We start from the raw sequence: 23,959 nt of genomic DNA on the forward strand, positions 1-23,959 counted from the left end.
CTGCATTGACTCAAATTATGTCCATGACTATTTTATTATTTTATTTATCTTTGTATGTTGGGCTATTATGGGATAAGGGTATATGTATTTTATGGCAGATTTATATGTGAATATTGCATATGTGACAACCATCCCTTTTCCAGAGAAGTGATAACTAAATATTTAGCAAAATATGTGGCCATTTTTATTCTTGGATTCTCCAACTCCTCTACTCAGATGTATTTCAGGACGGTCAAAAGATATGTCTGTCTGTTTCTCTGTTTACTTATTGGCAGATATGCTGTTGCTTTGAGGCAAGATTGTGGTAGACAGCTTGGATTCATGATAGCAGGATTAGTATATCATATGCATAAAATATGATATATAATTCATCAAAAATCCAAATGTATAATTCATGTTGGACTTTAAATATTGCTTGCAGTGTTTACACCAGTTGTAAGTTGTATTGGTACAAGTATAGCTATTGGTGGCATACTGTCACATCTTATTCCGAATTTTCCTTTAGATGCAGTCATGGGCTTCCGTTGACTTCATTAGGAGCCATAAGGAAATAGAAATACATGATTTGTTCCCAAATGTTTCCTTTTTATGGATAAACATTGTGGAAGTGTATTTTCACTATCATAGTGATACTCAGCACTTACATAGTGCTTTCCATTTTTCAAAGTACTTTAAATTCATATATTATTTAACCTTATGACATCCCTGTGAGGTAGGGATATTGTTTTTTTTTAGGGTTCAGGATTAAAATCCGCTTTATGCCAACTCTGCATTCTTTTGAACTTGTTTTGGTTTTTTTCTTATTGCAGATCTGGAAAATGTGGTTGCTGGTGTACATTTGTGTTGATATTTTTATGAGATACCACACTAGGAACTCCAAATGTAAATGGCCATAAAACATTGTAGATTTTTTTCAGAGGCCACTCAAGCCTTTCCCAGTAAGGCAGGGTGTTTCAGGCAAACATTGCCAGCCAGTTACAAGGTAGTTTAACTGCACAAATGCAGTATTGAGATGGACATACAAAAGAGCTAGAAGAGGTTTCAAGGATAGGGAGAAATGGGATGAGTGTAGCGGGGTTGTCCTTAATCAAATCAAGTCCAAACCTTAAACACTTTGAGAGAAGGAACTGAAAGTTGAGCTGCAATTTCATGTAGTCACAAGCATAGTAGTGAAGGGCGAACCTAAAAGATTTATAATTTGGATTCAGTTCAGTTGGCTTTTTCAAAAGCCTCTTTGAACTATACAAACATTCAGAATCTGCAAGAGCAGGAAACGTTAGAGGAACAACTTTTGTTGTAGGATTTTTACATTTATAGTCCAAAACCTTGATGGACTTGAGTTGGTGAGAAAGGAAGGGAAATTTTCAGAACATTAGTTTTTGGACAGAGTTCTGATTTTAGAAAAGGGAGTTTGGTCATCCCTGATACTTAAACAGACACTAGAGTTGAAATAAGTAGTTTGAAGAATAAATGTCCCAACCTTTGATTGACTCCATAAAGAAAGAACTGATTACTTGATGAGAGCAAGGAGCACTTTTAGCTCAGATTTCATCCAATACAGGGCTGTGCACATCACCCAATACAGCCCTTCTTAGCTACTTTCAGCATAAGAGCTGATTCACTCATCATTTATTTTAGGTTTTGAGTATACCGCTGTCACATTATTATAATTTCACTGAGTATTCTGAGTCTGCCACCACGGTTTTAGCTCTGATTGGCTAGTTTAAAAAGCCATAAGTTTTGCATGTTCATTTATTATAGTTACATTTACAAATATTTGTGTGATCTGTATCACTATTGATAGAATGTTTGTTATATTTAGTTTTAAGTTCACTTTCAAAGCCCGGTTACCCTGAGTTGAAAACATGCTAATAAGTTGCCAAATTACTGATCAACTACTTACCATTCAAAGGTTAGAAACAAAGCTGTTTTTCTGGGGTTTTTCTTCTTAGATTCATCATGAAATAAATCAAAAGAAGTAATTTAAGAAAAAGCAAGGTGTTGGCACTCATGAGAAAAAATATTCGTCATCATCTGGTTATACTTTTGGTGAGGGTGCTTTAAGTGATATAAAACATACAATTCAGTACATTAAAAACATCTCTGAGCTCAGGCTTTACTTAGCTATTGGGATAATTGGAGACTTCTCCAAATTGATAAAATACATCATTTTATTTTTTTTAAGGAAATATTTGTATCCCTCCTTAAGGATTTGAGTTTCTTGAAATAATGGGTGGAAAGCTTCAAAAATGTGTCAATGAATGTTACATGAAAACCACATAATGGGTCAGCTGCACAAAAGAGAGTGGACTGTAGATTTATATAAACTGCTTGTAAATTGGGGTGCTTGAGGAAAGTTTGCACTTCACTGAGGTGCAATATCCCCAAATCTCCACATGAGGTGCTACAGCTCCACAATGTCTCCTATTCCTGGCTGAGTTTAATTTGTAGAGCCCTACCCAGATACCAAATGTGTATCTGCATCCGATCCACAAACAGGATCCATGGATACCCACAGGGCTCTATTAATTTGCACAGACTTGTCTTTTAGAATTAGGGATCGTGAAAGTCATTGGAAATGGAGGTTTTGCAAGCTTCACAAAATATTTTGAAATGTTTTTGGTACCACAAATTGAGATTGGATTTTGTGAATCTTTCCCTCTCATCCATTAATTGAACCCAAGTTTATTTTCAAAGGGATTAATTTAAAATCCATATTTTTCTTACCAGAGGGAAAGCTTGTGCTATGCACATAATGAAGTAAACCATGAAAGACCTTTTTATACTGATGGCGGTTCTCTTCTAAATAATGTCTATAAATAATACCTCACCCATGATCAGGTATCTTGAACATGGTGTAACAGCTACAATGAGCTACAAATTAATGTGCCACACAGAAAATGTATTGGAAGATACACTAAATTAAGCATCTAGGCCCATGGAAGTTGTCTACCTATGCAATGCAAAATGTGTACGTGTACATTTTTGCATACACAGAATCAGGCACTACAGGTCTTCGACCCAAGCCTGCCGGCTTGCTGAGTGAGAGTCTTATATTCTGTGCCACTGGGCTACAAAGGCAAATGAGGAAACTGCCGCTGATAATCCACAAACAGAGGCTGGACCCATTTACTTAGCAGGATCAGCTGACTAGCAGCAGATTGCTGACTAGACGCATCCTAGCATAAAGCTTACTGTTTCTGCCGTGTCTCTTTCTGAGCAACTAGATGCTAGGCCTGCTGCTGACCAGGTCCTGAGACAAAGTTCCTGCCTCCTTGCTGGCTTCCTGCTCCTTGTTCCTATTACCTCCTCTTGATCCTGCTTCCTTGCCCTAACTCTAATTACTGACTCTGGGTTGACCATTGGCATAACCTCTGATTCCCACTCTGGCTGTGACCCTTGGTGCGCCTCCTGACCACAACCCTGAAGCTATTCTGGGCTCTAGGTCAGACCACACACATTATGAACTGTGACACACACCCACTGTAGCAGTTAACCCTGTCTTCAAGGTGCCAAATCATGTCTCAGGTCAAACTGTCACAAATGAGCAGTTAAGATTATTATTATAGGTCAGACCTGATTGTGCTGTGCTCTGTACAAGCACATAATGCACTGTTCCAGCCCTGTAGCGTTTACAGTTGAAGTATAATGGAAGAGACAGCAAGATGGGGTGAGCACAGGGTAACAGCGAGACAGTAGTGGTCAGAACTATGGAGACAACTGAGCAGGAGCCCCATGCATTTGAAAAACAGGTCAGCTGGCAGGGCATCTCTGTGAGGGCTCCAAACATGCTTTCAAACATGCTCCCCCCCCATTTTGATACAGTACTAGTTTATTGATATTCAGGTTGTTACAAGGCACCCTTGTTTTCTGTAACTGTGAGAGAATGGGAGGACTTTGATGAGAATATTTAGTATGTTTTCAATGATTGGATGATATATTTACTGGGCAAAGCGAATTACTGGAGAAATTGGTTTATAGTTATTTATAGTTGTGTGTGTGTATGTGTGTATATAGTTGTGTGTGTGTGTATATGGATTCTATTTATGTAAATGCTCTACAGGCTCCTTGAGGCAAGGAGAAATGCTCCATTTTATGGAATGAGCATGTAAATCAAAATAAATGAATAAAATAATAAATAATGAGAAGGATCTGAATGTTTAGTCTCTCCTGCTGACAAATTTGGCTCACCCGAAGAGGTAACTCTGATATCATAGGTGCTAACCAGTTGGAATGCCAGTGAATAAATTAGTGGCTAGATAATGGTCCACTACAACAAAGCATGGCAGGGAGAAACTAAAGTGAAAACTGTGCTTTAGAAGCCACAAGGATTCTACTGGATCATGCTTCCTCCCACCTACCCCATTTGAGAGGAGCTTATCTCCTCATGGAGGGGCAGGAGGCAAGTTGCGAGAAAATGGATGTAAGGAGATAAATACTGTGACTGCCACTGAGGTGGCATTAGGTGGGTGTGCAAACCAAGAATAACATACAATCGGCAAATAAGAGTTGCAGCCTCTTACTTCAGGTTGGAATTTGGCAGAGGAGGTAGGGGAGTAAAATAAAAGAAGGTGTTGCTGTGTTTGACAACTGCCTGGCAGTTGCTTTTCCTGCCACACACCTTTGCAGTCCCCTTCAGTGTATGCATTAGAAACCTACTGAATACTGGGTTAGTATAATCCTACTTTTGCCCATTTTGTGATCAGTTTACCCAGATGAATAGCAATGTATGATCAAGTTACATATCATGTGTTGCATATATCACCACTTATGCCACCATTCAGTTTGGCCCCGAGACTTGCATAGGTATTGGTGCATATTCCAAGCTGTATGTTCTGTTAGGTCTTTAATAATCTTGTTACATTTGGTATGACCATGTACTAATGATGTAACTTGACTCAGTAAAGCTGACTCAGAAAACATCTCTGTTAAGAGAGTCTGAAATGGAATGTTACAGCGGGTATGTAGCAAATTCAATGGGTGGGGGAGGAGAAGGGAGATTGTGTGAGCAGTTTTTAAGCAATATCCCTGTACAACTTTTCTCTATTCATTAAGGTGCTCCAACATAAGCAAAGAAGAATTATTCTTGAAACCACATCCATTTTTTTCTTTTGGGCAGTATGCTTTTTAGGTAAATAGGATATTCACAGCCTTGGTAGAATGTCTAAATTGACCCACAAGTTTTCTGGCGATTAAAACTAGATTCTGTGCCTGCTATTCATTTTCCAGGAAGCCACTTCTACAGAAATGAGACACTGCAAAATTTATTTTGTTTAACCATTTAAGTATTTTAACAATGTTTGCACCATTTTATTGACAATGCATCCTGTTCTCAGACCTTCTGAAGAAGAAAACCACATTCTTGTCTATGAAAGACTTTCTTCTTTCAATTTAAATGTCATATGTAGTTTACCAGAGGCTTTCAGATACAGCCGTGCAATTTTCAATGGGGCTTACAATGGATAAAGATAATGAGCAGTGATAGACATGTAATTTTGTCCCTGATAGCTTGTCTGTGTGTCAGTGATGAACTTTCTCTGTCTCTCTGAGTGCATGCAAGACTAACAACACTTATAAGGCTGCATAAATATGAAGAACTTGAGCAGAAGACAAATGATGCCTTGAAGGAAAGTGTATAGCATGGGTCTATGCGATGTGGTGTCTGGAAACTCATAGGGCAGATTCTGTGCTGTGTCTCCTGAGAGTATGGAAGATGCAGCTCCAGGGGAATGGGGACAAAGGTGACTTTAAGCCAACTTTCTGCTGCCTAGATTCAAGGCTGCTGCAGTGGTCTAAACTGTTACCTGCACAAAAGTCTCTGTTTCTCACACACTCTAGGGCAGGGGTGGGAAAGCTTTTTGGCCCAAGGGCCCCATCTAGGTATGGAAATTGTATGGTGGGCCATGAATGCTCACAAAATTGGGGGTTGGGTTGCGACTTGAACCCCCACCCAGAAACCAGTTAAACTATATACATCACCCTGTCCACCCCTGCTTGGCAATTCTTCCTTACTCACAAGCACTGACTCTGGAGTAACAACAAAGAGAACTTCATTTGGGGCGGCGGGGAAGCAGGAAGATAACAGAATAAATTTTGGAAAACCATCAATTATCAAATTTGGTGATATCAGACTCCCAACAGGCATGGTGTCCTTAACAGCCATCCTAAACTTTGTCGTCCTTTAGCCATTGTGCGTGGTTGATATGTTCTGGCCTCTTCCCTTGCCCTCAGCTCACCGTTGGACTTCTCCAACAGGACAGCTAAGGATTCTAGCGGGGAAGTGCTGCCTGGCCTCTCTGGGGTTTTACTGCCTAACCCAGCTGGAGTGATTTCAGTTGTAATTTCTGGGTAGGGAGGCCGACACTGGAGTCCTTTATGTATGGTGGTGCTGCTGCTCTTTCTGTGGCTTCAGGCAAAGTTGCCTAGTGCTGCTGTCCCTCTGCACCTTGAAGGTGCCACCACTGCTCTGAGCCATCCGTCACTTTGGAACTGCTGTTCCGCATCATCTGTCTCCTCAAAGCTGCCATAACTGCCTGGGTACTGCCACCATTCTGCACTGTCCAGTGGTCTCAGTTCTTAAGGAGAGATCAGGGGTATCTAGGACCCTTGACAGAGTCCACCCAAGAGGCACTTCCAGCAGAAACCAAGAGCTTTGTCCCTCCCCACCCCACTCTTCTCCCCCTATTAGTTCTGTCCAGATTCCTTTACTTAGCTGTTCCTGACATCAGTTTTGGGCAGTGTGACCCCAGGCAGATTTAGGTGGGATGTCTTGTCCTTTTCAGGGGTGCCACATGGGTAAGGGGGGATGGAGAGGGGTGAAGTCCCCCTTCTCCTGACATATTTGGTAAAATGTTATCCCCCGGTTGGTAGTGCTGGTGCTGCTCAGTGCAGCCTCAGAGGCAGGATGGCATTGAGCCAGCCAGTCTCCCCCTTCTCGTAGAGAATGACAGCATCAGGGTGCATCATAGCCTCTTTGCGGCTCCCCATATACTGCCTGTGGTGGAGGGGGGATGCCAAGAACTCTGAGCTGGCTCTGGGGGTACGATTGATGAGGGGGATGGTGAGGTGCTGGCTCTGGGGAAATGGCATTGCCACTGCCAGGCTTTTTTGACTGCACAGCTTGTGTTGGCCCCATTCGGAACCCCAAACTCTCTGCTCTGCCCTGGCTCAGTCCCAGGTGTCTGGACAGAGTGAAGGGTCCAGCCCCGCTGCCAGGGGCACTAGGACAGAGTGGCAGATTGGCACAGAAAAGCACCAACCCTACCCAACAATTCAGCTCGGTGGCTCAGGATCAGGGCTGGTAGAGTGCATCCCCGGTCCTGCCTTGACCCACCCAACTCGAGCCCCTAAACCCTCCCTCCCCTACCCACTGGGTGTTAACCCCAATCTCCTGTCTCTACTGCTGATACTATTTGGTAAAATTTTGGAAACGGTTAGTAAATATTTTAGTCTTCGCCCTTTGCTGGAGCCCCCAAGTTGTGCCTCTGTCTTTAAACAAGCTCAGTTGCAGTTTATGGCATCCAAACTCAAAATTTAACTGTACTTTCACCAAGATGCCCCAAACTGTCATGTAAGCAAAATCCAAATGAGGCCTGGCTCATTTAGACAACTCTTCTTTCTCTCAAGAGATGCTGGCAGAGATCTCCCTCACCAGTGGAGCCCTTACCATCTGTAGTTCTTAAGCAGCTCTGGACCGCACTTCTCCAATTTTACCAACAGGTGACAACACTGAGGTCCCTTTTCTGTCATGCATCAGGCCATAGGGTTTACAATGGGGAAAATAATCTTTTTTTTTCCCTCACAGCACTAGTAACATTTTCTACTTCATTTTATCCTGTGTGGAGCTTTCTTTTTCCTCCATTCTTTACTCAATTCGCAGCACTTCCTTTTACATGTGGGTTGTTTCAAACATGTTTTGACCCTCTTTCCTGTCCTGACTTCTTTAAATGTAAAGGCTTCCAGCCATGGAGTGGCTATTTTATGTGGGCCTAAATTTCGTTTTCTACTGTGAAAGGGAAGGCACATTTCTTTTAACTCCAGGGGGTAACTTGCATTTTGAAATAGAAAGCAAATGTGATTTTAAAGCTAGAAAGTAAATTAACAATAGGCAGAATGCAAGACTGGAAAAGCTTTAAAGGCTTTTGAATGAAAACATTTTGGGATGAAAAGTGCCGTATAAGAGTCTGCTTAATTGTGACACCCTCAGTGAATGGCACTGCATCCAGATTTAGTAGAATTCCTGTTTAATAGTCATTTCAACAGTAGTATGTCTGTTGGGTGAACTACAAAACTGTGGGAAGTTTGCCATATAACTAGACAGACCCACTGTCTAAATGAATTTATTGCTTCAGGAAGCAGAGTACATATTTATTAATAAAAACAATACATTATCATTAATTTTAGAGAGAGACACAGTTTCTCAATACTTATTGCTTCTTCATAATCAGCACTAGTGATCGAATGATCTCAAACTGCTTTAAAAGAAAAATTAGGCTTCAACCCTTTAATTTGTTTTATTATTCCTATTTAACAGATGGCTAAACTGAAGCAGAGTGTTTATGATTTGCATAAGGTTATGCATTAAGTACATGGCAGACTCTAGGAGTTTTGCTCTAACCCCTAGATAACATTCCTTCCCAAAATAATAGAAATATATGGGGAGATTTTGAATAGCACAGATAGCAAGCATCTCCGTCTGTAGTGGAGGGGTGGTATGTCAGACATACTCAGATGTTTTAAAGGCATGAAATATTACTGGAACCATTTGGAGTATCTCATCATTTTAGAATTTATTTAGGAGTCCTTATCTCTACCTGCACAATGGTGGTTTTGTGTATGTGAATGAGTGTTGAGACTGAGAATCCAAACAGAAGTTTGAGGATTACTGTCATAGATAAGGAAACTTAAATCATTTGTGGCTTTTTACTTGAAAATTTGGTTATTTTATCAATAAAATGTCAAATAACCACAGTCAACCAAATATATTAGCCAGTGAGTGTTAATCAAAGAGTAATCAGCATAGCGAGAGATGGGTTAAATACTTTACCACTCCAACAATCTGGGGTTACAAAAACTGCACGACGGACTGCTCCAGAATTATAACCCGTCACTGAGGAGTGTATATGCCTTAGGCTGTTACATGGGCACAAAACTACCTTAGACCTTTACTGTGGGCACAAAACTGCCCAACATTAGTTTTCAGCGTTCTTTCCCTCATAGTTCCATCCTCCTGCTGTCCAAGATTGCTAGAAATTTGTACTTAGTTTCTAGTAACAATTATATCAATTGCTTATTGTTTTCACAAACCTCAGCAAAATACTACATTATCTCAGTGTTCACCAAGAGCAAAAGCTTACACACAATTTTCATATAGGAGATGCTGAGCAAGATGGTTCACTTTAGTGTAAGTATGAATTTCCTTAAATACATAGTATTGGCTAAATAATTTTGGTAATAGGCTATATCAGTTCTGAGAAACATCCCTCTTATCTTTGTAACGGCTCACAAAACAACTTCAGAAGAAACATTGTAACACCTTTTGAAGATTCTCAGAAAACAAATCTTGTTATATAAATGTTTACAAGCATGCACCTAACTGCAGCTAATATACATGATATATGGTACAAAAAAGTAAGCTGCTGAGCTGAACTAGTTGACTTCTGTCTTAGTATTGACTGAGGGCAGAAAAAAATAATCAGAAATCATCAAAGGAAAGAATACAGTTCAATAAAACACAGTGAATCATAGAATATCAGGGTTGGAAGGGACCTCAGGAGGTCATCCAACCCCCTGCTCAAAGCAGGACCAATCCCCAACTAAATCATCCCAGCCAGGACTTTGTCAAGCTTGACCTTAAAAACTTCTAAGGAAGGAGATTCCGCCACCTCCCTAGGTAACACATTCCAGTGTTTCACCACCCTCCTAGTGAAAACGTTTTTTCTAATATCTAACCTAAACCTCCCCCACTGCAACTTGAGACCATTATTCATCGTTCTGTTAGCTACCACTGAAAACAGTCTAGATCCATCCTCTTTTCAACTACCTGAAAGGGGGTTCCAAGCAGCTATCAAATCCCCCCTCATTCTTCTCTTCCGTAGACTAAACAATCCCAGTTCCCTCAGCTTCTCCTCATAAGTCATGTATTCCAGTCCCCTAATCATTTTTGTTGCCCTCCGTTGGACGTTTTCCACATCCTTCTTATATAGTGTGGGGCCCAAAACTGGACACAGTACTCTGGATGAGGCCTCACCAATGTGTAATAGAGGGGAACGATCACATCCCTCAATCTGCTGGCAATGCCCCTACTTATACATCTCAAAATGCCATTGGCCTTCTTGGTAAGAAGGGCATACTGTTGACTCATATCCAGCTTCTCATCCACTGTAACCCCTAGGTCCTTTTCTGCAGAACTGCTGCCTAGCCATTCGGTCTAGTCTGTAGCAGTGCATGGGATTCTTCTGTCCTAAGTGCAGGACTCTGCACTTGTCCTTGTTGAACCTCAGATTTCTTTTGGCCCAATCCTCTAATTTGTCTAGGGCCCTCTGTATCCTATCCCTGTCCTCCAGCGTATCTACCTCTTCTCCCAGTTTAGTGTCACTTGCAAACTTGCTAAGGGTGCAATTCACACCATCCTCCAGATCATTAATGAAGATATTGAACAAAACTGGCCCAAGGACCGACCCTTGGGGCACACCACTTGATACCGGCTGCCAACTAGACATGGAGCCATTGATCTCTACTGTTGAGCCTGACAATCTAGCCAGGTTTCTATCCACCTTATAGGCCATTCATCCAGCCCATACTACTTTTACCTTACTGGCAAGAATGAGTTTATTCAGTTGCATATGAAGCCTAAAGGTCTTCCCCTGCTATGGGGATTAAAAATGTACTCGGTGCAACAATTTATAAAGACAGGCTAGTACGACTTTATATTACAGGCGCTGTCACCTATTTCCATTATAAAACACTTGTTAAAGCAGCGGGTGATCTAATATCTCCTCACCTTTGTCTGTGGGAGACAGTGTGAAAAGTTTTGCTAAAGTCAAGGAACAAAACGTCTACTGCTTTCCCCTCATCCACAGAGCCAGTTATCTTGTCATAGAAAGCAATTAGATTAGTCAGGCATGACTGGCCCTTGGTGAATCCATGCTGACTGTTCCTGATCACTTTCCTCTCCTCTAAGTGCTTCAGAATTGATTCCTTGAGGACCTGCTCCATGATTTTTCTAGGGACTGAGGTGAGGCTCACTGGCCTGTAGTTCCCAGGATCATCATCCTTCCCTTTTTTAAAGATGGGCACTACATTAGCCTTTTTCCAGTAGTCAGTTATGATATGCTTTATGAATTTTAAATCATCCACTCTAAATTTCAAATAAGAATCCACTACTGAACCTACTGTCCGATCTGTGTTCTCCCTTCATGCTTTACACAGCCCTATCTCTATCGCGGATAATGCTAGAGGTGGAAAAAATAGGCCAGAAAGATAAGGATTTCTAACTCACTCACATTTTTCTCTCTCATATCTACAGAAGCTACATTTGCTTGTTTTTGAAACCAAATTAAATGTTTTTGCAATCACTGGTACATTTAATTTAATCCATATACGTCTGCACTTCCTGGTTCTCTCTGGAACTGGGAGTTTCAGAATAATACAAGGAAACCTGATCTCTTGCAGGAGAGAACCAAAGGTGTATATAAACATGGGATCTAGATCCCTTAAAATGTTAGAGGGTGGATAATATGGGTAGGTATGTCCACAGAAAGCACTTGTCCTTCTGACCTCTCTGGGCAGCAGCAGTTTGCAATACTGAGTTGGCATTGTACAGTTCCAGTTTGTTCCCTGCCCCTTGTGTCATGTCCTGAAGGGCGGACAAGGACACTGGCTGGGGACCTCCACTCTGGGTCCAGCACCTGGATCTCCAGATGACTGGATGACAGCATTACTGTATCCCAACAACTGATATTGACTGCTGAATCAGAATTGCACCTGGTTTTCAAGAATCCCTCCTTACCCAACCGCTGTTCTTGTGAGATTTTTCACCAAAGTGTGCAGACCCAAGAGGTTTGGATAAACTATGGGTAAGCATGAGAACTGTGGATGTTTACCAAAGAGGAACCCCAAATCTGATCATTTTCAGGTTCACGCATCATAGATCAAAACTGTATTGAGAAATGAGCACCACACTGAGATCACCAGATTTTGACATTTCTCCAGGTGGAGCAGACTGTTGGTCAGTAAAACTCAAAGATTCAGAATCTGGGTTTGTTTTAGACAGAGACCCCAACAATTTAAGAGAACTATTACACTGTATTTCCATCTTAAATTATTAATAGCATTTAGGAAAAAGAAAATCCTCCCAACTGCACTATTTGAAGCATTGCAAAGTTATAATTCTGATTTTAATAACATTTGAATGTTGCTGGAGATCAAATGAGTTTATCCAGTTGCATATGAAACCTAAAGGTCTTCCCCTGCTATGGGGATTAAAAATGTACTCAGTGCAACAATTTATAGACAGGCTAGCACAACTTTATATTACAGATGCTGTCACCTATTTCCATTATAAAACACTTGTTAAAGCACAGGGTGATCTAATATCTCCTCACCTTAGTCTGAAATTCATCACAGAGGTTGTCAGCCCATATGCGAATTACTCAATGTTACAATTATTATTTAAATTCTTTCAGATGTATTTGAGTAAGAGATCAGCAAAAGAATGTAAAATTTTCCATCTTTAAACACTGATCTGCCAATCCTGACATTAAAAAACAGTATTGTTGTCAAATAAAATTGGTATGTCAAGGAAAATGTAGCACTGTTTGGGAATAAGTGATAATAGAGCACACCAGTAGTTTTAGTGCTAATTCATTTGTCCTGTGCTAAAACTAGGTTCCAACACCTAAATAAAGATGCTGAGCACTCAAAAATACCTGGTACTCTGCAAATGTAAATTTCTGTCTACAGTTTATTAGTAGCCACAGCATAATTTTAACACCACAATAAAGTGTTAGTAACATTACCTGGAGAATAATTATCCAGTTCAGTTGCCTATGCTACCGTCAGGAAGAGAAGAAATTTGTCTGGCTTAATGCAATAGGACAGTTGTTAAAGAATGGCAGTGGAGAATTGAACAACAATTTGAATATGAAGCGTGTACCTTAAGGCTTAGAGAGTACCATGCTCCATCCTTCTGAGAGGAGTTGAGAAGATCCTTAATTTCTGCCTCCACCCTCTGCCCCTTTTTGGAGACAGTGGATGGTATTGACACTGCTGAACTTGTACCTGAATGTTTAGAGCAAACACAATGATGCCTCTTCTTAGTTGACCGGTTGAATACCACACCTGGGTTATGAATGGACTTTGCTAGGATTTTTAACCTTTTCTACTACAGAAAAGACAATCTGACATAGTATTAATGTTTTTAACTGTACTTTTTTAAAAAAAAAAAAAAAAAGGCCGGTTTGCTTCTGGACATAATCTAGCTCTGTGCAGACTGTGACTTTATCTGCTGATTTCCACAGGACGGCTCATGCATTTAATTTTAAACACTTGCTTGCATGGGTCAGGCCCAAAGTATTCATCAGCTTGCATGATTGAGCCTTAACTGGTTTCTGCACTATTGCATTGGCTTAGGTTTTACTAGTCCAGGGTGTGCCATGAATAACTCAGCTGAAGTCAGTGGGGGTTATACACGTGTAAAAATGTCGTGAGAGGAGACTGGTTCATAATATGTTTATCATCACATATTAGACAGGCCTGTTATACAGCAAAAGGGGTAAAGAAAGAATCAGTTTCTGTGAATTGTTTAAGTTGAATTGAGGGAAAGGCATAGGTTTGTTTTGGTTAATGAGTTGTTAATTTAACTTTCACATCATGATGTTTGTATTTGATCCTGTTATACAAGACTATTATTTTGCTTTTCACATTTTCCTGAATACTAAACTGAATTAATCTTCTTTTCTTTTCTCTCCTATTATTAATGTATTCATGGTCCATAACGTAGAACAAATGCCGATGAGTAGTGTGCATTTAACACTTCATAGCCGCTATTGGAAGAAGGTGAGGAAGTTAGGGAACTGGAAGAAATCTTTTTTTTCCTCCTCATGTAGAGACTCTAAGGACCTAACCAGTGAATGAACAATTCTTGCACAGCTTAGTTTGTGGATACTTATATATAAATTGTAATGTGCTTATAGTTTAGTCTTGTATATATTTTAACAGAGTGTAATTTTCAAAAAAGAAATATACTTTTATGTACTGTACAACATTGACAGGTTTCAGAGTGGTAGCCATGTTAGTTTGTATCAGCAAAAACAATGAAGAGTCCTTATGGCACTTTAGAGACTAACACATTTATTTGGGCATAAGCTTTCATGGGCTAAGAAGTGGGTTTTAGCCCACAAAAGCTTATACCCCAATACATTTGTTAGTCTCTAAAGTGCCACAAGGACTCCTCGTTTTTGCTGTACAATATTATGTATTTCTTTTTATACTGACCAACATAATATCCTGATTTGTTAACCAGCTGTGAAAGAGAGCTTTTCTGGGAATATAGAGAAGTATACATTTAAAAATTTTTTATTTCAAATGAGTTTCATCTTGATAAGCTTTAAAGTAATGTTTCTTCTGTTAAGATGAAGATTCCAAAAGGTAGAAATGAGTGATAGGTCAAAACAATTGAAGAATGAGCAATTGAGATGATGAAACTGGTTGTAAGTTTGAACTTGTTTTTAATTTTGCTGATGAATGAAAATTGAGTGACTGGTTTTGTTGCTAGGGTTTTTTCAAGAAGCTATTTTTTATAAGACTTTTCAAAAACGGGTGCTATAATAATGTCATTTTGAGACCTGTTTCTCTGACATGACTATGCAGCTTCCTCAAAAATAGTCTTATACCTGTATTTTTGATATTTTGGGGAAGTCAGAGATTCAGTCTCTGTGGTAGGCAAAACACTAAATATTTTTTTAAATTGATGACTTAAGTGGATCTTTTCTAAGTTGACACTAACTAAGGATGACCTAATTCAAACTTGATTGGCTCAAGTTGCATGACTCTAGTTTAGGTTTCAGTCCTGATTTGTCCAGAGACCTTGGAGGGGGCTGCTGCAAGGCTGAAGAGGTAAAATTTGCAAACTGTAAGAATCAAAAGGAAGGCAAACAAGCCATCTCAGGGAAAACTGACACTGTAAATTCTGCAAGGCCGATCACCTTGGGAAGAGGAAGTCATGATATAGACTACTATACCACTCCAGCCCTTTACCAGTCTCTCCCAGATCCAGCAAAATCTCACTATCTGGCTCCTTGACTGCAGTTCCAGTTCCTACGCTGACAGTCAAGAAGTCTGCAAGAGCTGAAGTGTTTGCAAACTCTGCTAAAGTAGCTTTTCTCCCTTCCCTCTCCCTTGTCTCTTTGTATTAATTGTGAAATGAAAGGGATAGAGAAGGGGGTGGACAGGATAAGGGCAGAGGTATGCTATGGGGGATGAAGGCTAGGGGACAGGGACAGGGAAAGAAGGGTCTGTAACCAGTCAAGCAAACTCCACTCCAGAAGACAGAATGGAGCCCAAAATTCCTGAGTCTCAGCATTCCTCTGCTGCCAGCAAATAACTATGAAGCCATGCTGACAAAGTGAATATTTCATCTACCCTCTAATGACAGGTCCAGCTCAAGTATAGCAGCTTGCAATTGCTACCAGTTACTCTATTAGCTGAAGAAGAAGAGGTTTATACTGTAGATCTAAAAATTGTAATCCTCCAGATGACCCTGCTGGGGTCAAGATGATGCCACATGAATGAATTTCTGTTCTATTCAGCATGTGTTTGTTTAAGACATTCCCCCCAGGAAACTGTGAAAAGAAAGTTAAGCTTGCAAAATCAAATACTCAAAAGTTAGGAAATGGCATAATTAAGATTGCAGAGGCAATTCTAATTTGGGTCGCTCCTTTGCATGCATTATGATACAGCCTTTATTTACATGATCATTCTATTTTTTCCACAGGACCTCTGCCTCATTCAGTGCACATAATGGATGGAGCTCACTGAACGGGCTATCTCTGTCTATTATCATCCAATGTGTGACCCCTTACCTTATTTACTGTACAGTATCCAAATCCGGTCCTGAATACTGAAATATTGATTTCCTCATGGGCTTTTCTGTGGTATTCATCACTATAGTAGCTGAGTGTTCACTCATTGTTTGAGGTGAAGGGGTGGCATAATCCCTGTTTTACAGATAGGGAACTGAAACACAGAGATTATGGCCAAAATTATCAAGAGTCTGCTAATTTTTAGGTGCCAAATTTGAGAAATCTAGGGCCTGATTCTTTAAAAAGTTCTGAGCACTTTCATTACAGTTTATATGGTTTATATGGTCCCATTGGCTTCAGTTGCAGCTCTGAGTGCTTAATACCCAGATATCTCCAGCTGGGCACAGCTAGTGGCCAACTATGAACATAATGATTTCAGTGATTTGCCCAGTATCACACAGGAACTGTGTGTGTGTGTATGTGTGAGAGAGAATCCTATTATCCAGGGTGTCATTCAACTGCCTAAATCACAAGGTCATACTTTCCCTTCCTGAGTCCCTTGCTTCACTCACCTTAGTTTCCAACTTCTGCAACAAATGATGCCAGGGTACCACAGATAGCAGTCTCATTCACCACACAACTCTTAATCAAAAAACAAACATGTTAAAGAAATATTAAGATAAAACAACTAGAGCAGAACTAAAATTCCTCACCCAAGCCATCTTTCAGCTTGAACCTTTATATCATGATACTAATTGTGATTTCATACCTTAATGTGTTTAAGTTTAACCATAATAACTACAACATTCTGCTAATGATAATTTACCCAAAACTTCTGAAATGTACTCTCCACCTTAACTCCATTTTCATTTAGTTTTTGTCTGAGAATTGCCTATCTAATGCTATAGCATAGGGGTGGGCAAACTTTTTGACCCAAGTGCCATATCTGGATATGGCAATTGTATAGTGGGCTAGGAATGCTTATGAAATTGGGGGTTGGGGTGCAGGAAGGGATGGAGGCTCTGGTTGAGGGTGCAGTCTCTGGGGTGGGACCAGAAATGAGGCGTTCAAGGCTTCGGGCTGGGGCAGGGGTGCGAGTGGATGGATGAAGGCTCCGGTGGGGGGTGGAGGCTCTGGTGTGAGAAGGATGGGACTGAAAGGTTCGGAGGTCGGGAGGGGTTCAGGGCTGGGGCAAGGCTTTGTGGTGCAGGAGGGATGCAGGGGTACCTCAAGCAGCTCCCAGAAGAAGCAGCAGCATGTTCCCACTCTGACTCCTACCTTGAGGCACAGTCAGGTGGCTCTGCGCACTGCGCTGTCCTCAGGGGCAGCTCCCATTGGCCCTGTTTGCTGGCCAATGGGAGCTGCAGAAGTAACGATTGGGACAGGGTAGCCTGCAGACCCTCTGGAAGCCCCTATGCCCCACTCCACGGCAGGAACTTGAGGGCTGGATTAAAATGTCTGGAGGGCCAGATGTGGCCCTCGGGCTGTAGTTTCCCCACCCTTGCTATAGCACTTTGTAAAGGAAATACAGGTTCACTGATCAGAACAGCTCACGGTTTAGGATCAGAAAAACAGGGAGATAAAAGTCCACAGGATGGGAATGGGGAAAGGATGGGTAGGATGAAGACTAGTGGAAGGTTGCTAGCTCTTAAAAAGTGAATAGCAATTGTTTCTATTTGATTAGCATTGTAGTTCATAAGGAAGCATGAAGAAGAGAATTCTAAGAAGAGACTTGGAAGAAAGAGATGAAACATAGAAAACAGAGTTAGGAAGGGAGATCCACTTTTATGTGGCAGCAGAAAAGACGACATGGATGTGGGTGTGGAATAAGGACAAGAAGTAGCACAGCTTGATGAGCTGCTTAGGCTAAGTGAAAAGGTTGGGTGTGAATAAGAGGATTCAAGGGCAGAAAGACAGGAGGGAGAGAAGTTGTGGAGAGCCTTGATGGTTGGATGAGAATAGGCACTGGAATGGAATTAAACATGGCTATAGTAGATGAATTTTGCAGTGGTTTGTTTATGATGAAACAAAATGAACTTGCATAAAATCCAGTTATTTTATACCAAGCTTTCATCATCATTATTTTAACTAACAGCTAAAATTTGGTTGCTTTGTGAATAATATTGCTTCTGTTCAAATATATGCATTTGAAGAAAATCTTCAAAAGAGGGTTTGTGCATGTTAGAACAGGTTGGAAAGGGGGATACATTTTTCATGATAGTTTTCATCACAAATTTGAAATTAGATTTTTTTTTCAACTAGATCGAGTGCAGAATTATTGTCGCTACAAAAACTGCATTTTCATATACTAACTGGGTAATTATATATAAATGTGGGCAAAAAGCTAGTTATTTCAGACAAAATGTTCACATATTTTTGCTGGTGTTCTCATTTCAACTGCATTTAACCATTTAGTCTTTCTGGATTTAACATCAGCTTTATAGTCCCAGGTGAAATCAGAGTATATAGAAGTAAAAAAATATTGCAAAGAACGTCATCAATTCAGTATGATTAGAAAAAGTTTCTTCAGATTCTCCTCATGTGAGAAGGCATTTTTCGCTTTTGCCCTGCGTACAAATCTAATTCCCTCTCTAACAAGTACAATCCAATCTCCAGAATATCTAACCTACAGCCAGGCAAATGACTTGATTTCTTAGATTTGCCTTTCTTTGTTGTAATTGATAGATTTCTCAGAATATATGATAAAAGATGTGCTTTTTCAGTGTAGTATGAATCGCCTCAACAAGGCATCTTTTCTTCCTCTTTCAACCATTCCCCCATCCCCCCCAGCAGCTAACAGTTACATGTTTCTAGTTGGAAAGCCTGTCAGAACCCGATAAATGCAAACTGTACAATGACAAATAAAAACACTCTAAATTGAGCATAATTTTATCCTCTTTCCCTCAGATACTAGAGGTAGAGGAATAACAATTGCTAAGCTATTTTTGTGGTTTTTGCATCCTGTGTGTTTTGTATGTGTCAATCACATCTAATTCTCCACAGTAATTCTGAAGGTCTATTACTTATCTTTGATTTTATCTCAATGATTTCCTCTGTCTCAGCACAGATCTATCCTCCTTTTCTCCACAACCTGCTGTTACAGAACACTTGACATTGCTTTTGTACTTAAAATTTTAGTTGATTGTGTTTTAATAGATTGCATGTGCCACAGACAGACCAGGACATTGTACAAAATATACACTTTCAGCTCAATGCATTAAAAATAAAGGAAAACTCAGCTGGATGAAGAGGAAAAATGCTAAAATAGGAATCATTGCAGGGGGAATAAAAAAAGACAATGAAGGAAAAACTGAATTTTTTGATCATGCTATTTGATGTGGAAAGTCTGATCTCCAATCCATCTGTTTCCATACCAAATTACAGTTTTATTTGGAGGGCATCTAATAAAGAACTTCACATATCTAGTAAGATGTTCCTATGGACAGTCCAGTCAGAATTTAAGCAGTCCTTGGATAAAATTATTAATATTGAGATCCATGTAGTGTGCGAAATAGCTCTAATTTGTTGCAACACAACAAAGGAATTGGCCCCAAACCACTCCTTTTAGGCTTTTCAGATGGAAAAGACTTCAACCACTCAAATGCTGCCACCTAGTCCACTGAGAACCTACTCAAAAGTTAATCATTGCTTCCTTGCTGTAGATGAAATACCACTCCTTTTGCTACAGGTGCTGAAAATCAGCTGCTTTTAAAGCTTCTATATATTGTTCTATATATTCTGTTAATTAGTCAACAATGTCTTTAGAGCAATCACTTTTACAGGGACTTACCATTTATTCTTTACAACAATTGAGTCTATAGAAACTGACATTTCCCATAGGGTGGTGGTTTGTTGTTCAAAATAAACAAGCAAGCAAACAAAATCGTATTAAATTGGGAGAACTATAATATTTAATTTTTATGAGGCTACATTTTTCATACAGCTATGATATGGCTTCAAGATACTATATATGGAGGCTGTCAAGTCAGTCTTATAGTGAAATGAAAAGTTTTAAAGGTGAGGGAGACTGTCATTTCTATCACCATACTGTAAAGAGTTATGCCCTGGAGGTAGCCTGCATTTAAGGTCAATTCACTTCCATTTAAGCTCTGGTTTCTGAGACTAATTGGGGGATATATAGCTGGCTATAAACACATTATATTCAATCACTTTATATTTGTTTGACAGCACAAGCATAGATGTCTTTTTGCTCGTTTATTTATTTTACATGAGCTAAATACCAGTGGTTAAAGAATTTTTCTAAAACATATATGAATAAAAAATGAGGCAGTATTACTGATGTAATTATATTTAATATGTAATACTTTTGCTTCTGGTATTAGAATTATCCTTTACGTATGTATGAGTTTGACTCCTACTGACAGCTGGGGAAAATGAAAGTAAGAACATCTCCTGAAATTCTAAACCTTGGATTTTGGTTTTCTTGAGGAAGTTTTGCTGTAAAACGTAGAAAAATGTTAATTGTTCCTAATAGGTGAAATTCATCCCAGTGCAGAGGACCAGTATAAGCCTTGTATTGTCATTTTAAGTTCTCCAAATAGGGCTTCCATAGTTCCTAAGTGGCTCACAGGTCCCAGTGAGCGTATGGGCCCTGACACAGTGAGTTCTGAGTGAATGAAAGAATATTATTGCAGAAGACAGAGGGGAAAGTGTGGATGTGGAAATGACAATAGAGAGAGGGTGAAGAAGATTTCATAATTTGCTGCTGATTGTCCCTTCAAAGTAGTGACGATTACATATATGAACAAGACCAGACCTACAATCTTTGGTCAGGCAAAACTTACATTGCAGCTAACAAGAGGTTGTGCTAAATGAGGATTTACTGTCCTTGCAGCACTTACTGATGTTGCAACTAATGCAATCACTATTAAAAAAAAACAAATTTGTATGCAATATATATTTGAGCTGGTAAGTAAAGATTGTTCTGATTCAGTGAGTTTTTTGCTTCAGCTGGGATGCATGTATAATATCGCAATATGTAAAATGATAATTGGTCTTTACGAGCTTCAATCTTGATTACTTCTGAAGATGAGATTTAAGAATATTGAAGGGTACTGTGGTACAATGAAACCTTTGCAGATCACCCTAATGGGAAATTAGTCAATCTCCAAATGTATTGATTCCAGCTCCACCTTTGTTGGCAACACATCACTCTTAACTGGGCTATTTTTGTTGGTTCTTTGAAAGACTGAAAACAGACATCCTATGCTGTAATTCATAGTGGTTCAAAGTGATTTACTGTTGTGTTAACATGTTTTAAGAAGTATATGGAGGAGTTGGTATTAAAAACCTTCACATTTACTAACACTTATCACACCACAGTATGAGAGGTACCACGATGCTTTTAAAAAAAAATGCCGGGTCGTAAGTAATATCAGGCAATATTATGATATCTGACATACCTTAGTTTGATAAATATTGATAAATGCTGACTTCTTAATAGATTCATAGATACTAAAGGTCAGAAGGGACCATTCTGATCATCTAGTCCGACCTCCTGCACAGGCAGGCCACAGAATTTCACCCACCCACTCCTACGAAAAGCCTCACCTATGTCTGAGCTATTGAAGCTATCCTCAAATCATGGTTTAAAGACTTCAAGGAGCAGAGAAGCCTCCCTCAAGTCACCCATGCCACAGAGGAAGGCGAAAAACCTCCAGGGCCTCTCCAATCTGCCCTGGAGGAAAATTCCTTCCTGACCCCAAATATGGCAGTCAGCTAAACCCTGAGCATATGGGCAAGATTCACCAGCCAGATACTACAGAAAATTCTTGCCTGGGTAACTCAGATCCCATCCATCTAATATCCCATCTCAGGAGATTAGTCCTATTTACCCTGAATATTTATAGATTACTTACCAAAATCCCATTATCCCATCATACCATCTCCTCCATAAACTTATCGAGTAGAATCTTAAAACCAGATGGATCTTTTGCCCCCACTGCTTCCCTTGGAAGGCTATTCCAAAACTTCACTCCTCTGATGGTTAGAAACCTTCATCTAATTTCAAGTCTAAGCTTCCTGGTGGCCAGTTTATACCCATTTGTTCTTGTGTCCACATTGGTGCTGAGCTGAAATAATTCCTCTCCCTCTCCTGTATTTATCCCTCTGATATATTTATAGAGAGCAATCATATCTCCCCTCAACCTTTTTTTAGTTAGGCTAAGTAAGCCAAGCTCCTTGAGTCTCCTTTCATAAAACAAGTTTTCCATTCCTCGGATCATCCTAGTAGCCCTTCTCTGTACCTGCTCCAGTTTGAATTCATCCTTTTTAAACATGGGAGACCAGAACTGCACACAGTATTCCAGGTGAGGTCTCACCAGTGCCTTGTATAATGGTACTAAAACCTCCTTATCCCTACTGGAAATGCCTCTTCTGATGCATCCCAAAACCGCATTAGCTTTTTTTATAGCCATATCACATTGGCAGCTCATAGTCATCCTATGATCAACCAATACTCCAAGGTCCTTCTCCTCTTCTGTTACTTCTAATTGATGTGTCCCCAACTTACAACTAAAATTCTTGTTATTAATCCCTAAATGCATAACCTTACACTTCTCACTATTAAATTTCATCCTATTACTATTACTCCAGTTTACAAGGTCATCCAGCTCCTCCTGTATAATATCCCAATCCTTCTCTGAATTGGCAATACCTCCCAGCTTTGTATCATCTGCAAACTTTACTAACACACTCCCACTTTTTGTGCCAAGGTTAGTAATAAAAAGATTTGGTCCCAAAACCAATCCCTGAGGAACTCCACTGGTAACCTCCCTCCAACTTGACAGTTCGACTTTCAGTAGGACCTGTTGCAGTCTCCCCTTTAACCAATTCCTTATCCACCTTTTGATGTTCATATTGATCCCCATCTTCTCCAATTTAACTAATTCCCCATGCGGCACGGTATAAAATGCCTTACTGAAATCTAGGTAAATTAGATCCACTGCATTTCCTTTATCTAAAAAATCTGTTACTTTTTCAAAAAAGGAGATTAGGTTGGTTTGGCACAATCTACCTTTTGTAAAACCATGTTGTATTTCGTCCCATTTACCATTGACTTCGATGTCCTTAACTAATTTCTCCTTCAAAATTTTTTCCAGAACCTTGCATACTACAGATGTCAAACTAATTGGCCTGTAGTTACCCGGATCACTTTTTTTCCCTTTTCTTAAAAAGAGGAACTATATTAGCAATTCTCCAATCATTCGGTACTACTCCTGAGTTTACAGATTCATTAAAAATTCTTGCTAATGGGCTTGCAATTTCAGGTGCCAATTCCTTTAATATTCTTGGATGAAGATTATCTGGGCCCCCTGATTTAGTCCCATTAAGCTGTTTCAGTTTTGCTTCTACCTCAGATATGGTAATATCTACCTCCATATCCGCACTCCCATTTGTCATGCTACCATTATCCCCAAGATCCTCTTTAGCCTTATTAAAGACTGAGGCAAAGTATTTGTTTAGATATTGGGCCATGCCTAGATTATCTTTAACCTCCACTCCATCCTCAGTGTTAAGCGGCCCCTCTTCTTCCTTCTTAGTTTTCTTATTTATATGGCTATAGAACCTTTTACTATTGGTTTTAATTCCCTTTGCAAGGTCTAACTCAACTCTACTTTTAGCTTGTCTCACTTGATCCCTACATGTTCTGACCTCAATTAGGTAGCTTTCCTTGCTGATCTCTCCCATCTTCCACTCCCTGTATGCTTTCTGCTTCTTCTTAATCACCTCTCTAAGATGCTTGCTTATCCAGCTTGGTCTACAACTCCTTCCTATGAATTGTTTCCCCTTTCTTGGGATACAGGCTTCTGATAGCTTCTGCAGCTTTGATTTAAAGTAATCCCAGGCCTCCTCTACCTTTAGATCCATAAGTTCTTCAGTCCAATCCACTTCCCTAACTAATTTCCTTCATTTTT

At 39.9% G+C, this 23,959-nt stretch overlaps 1 protein-coding gene across 3 annotated transcripts in view; it reads left to right on the top strand.

The window, feature by feature from the left end:
* CHRM3 (cholinergic receptor muscarinic 3) overlaps positions 1-23,959 on the top strand; it is a 501,021-nt gene that overhangs the window by 178,539 nt on the left and 298,523 nt on the right. The window contains exon 3 of one of the 3 annotated variants that reach the window (XR_006280126.1): positions 1,953-2,425. The exons of the other annotated variants lie outside the window; for them this stretch is intronic. The gene's annotated coding sequence lies outside the window, so the exon portion shown is untranslated. Of the gene's footprint in view, positions 1-1,952; positions 2,426-23,959 lie in introns of those variants that run through there. 3 annotated transcript variants of the gene reach the window in all.

Source organism: Dermochelys coriacea, chromosome 3 (assembly GCF_009764565.3).
Source record: "Dermochelys coriacea isolate rDerCor1 chromosome 3, rDerCor1.pri.v4, whole genome shotgun sequence".
Classification (NCBI taxonomy): domain Eukaryota; kingdom Metazoa; phylum Chordata; order Testudines; family Dermochelyidae; genus Dermochelys; species Dermochelys coriacea.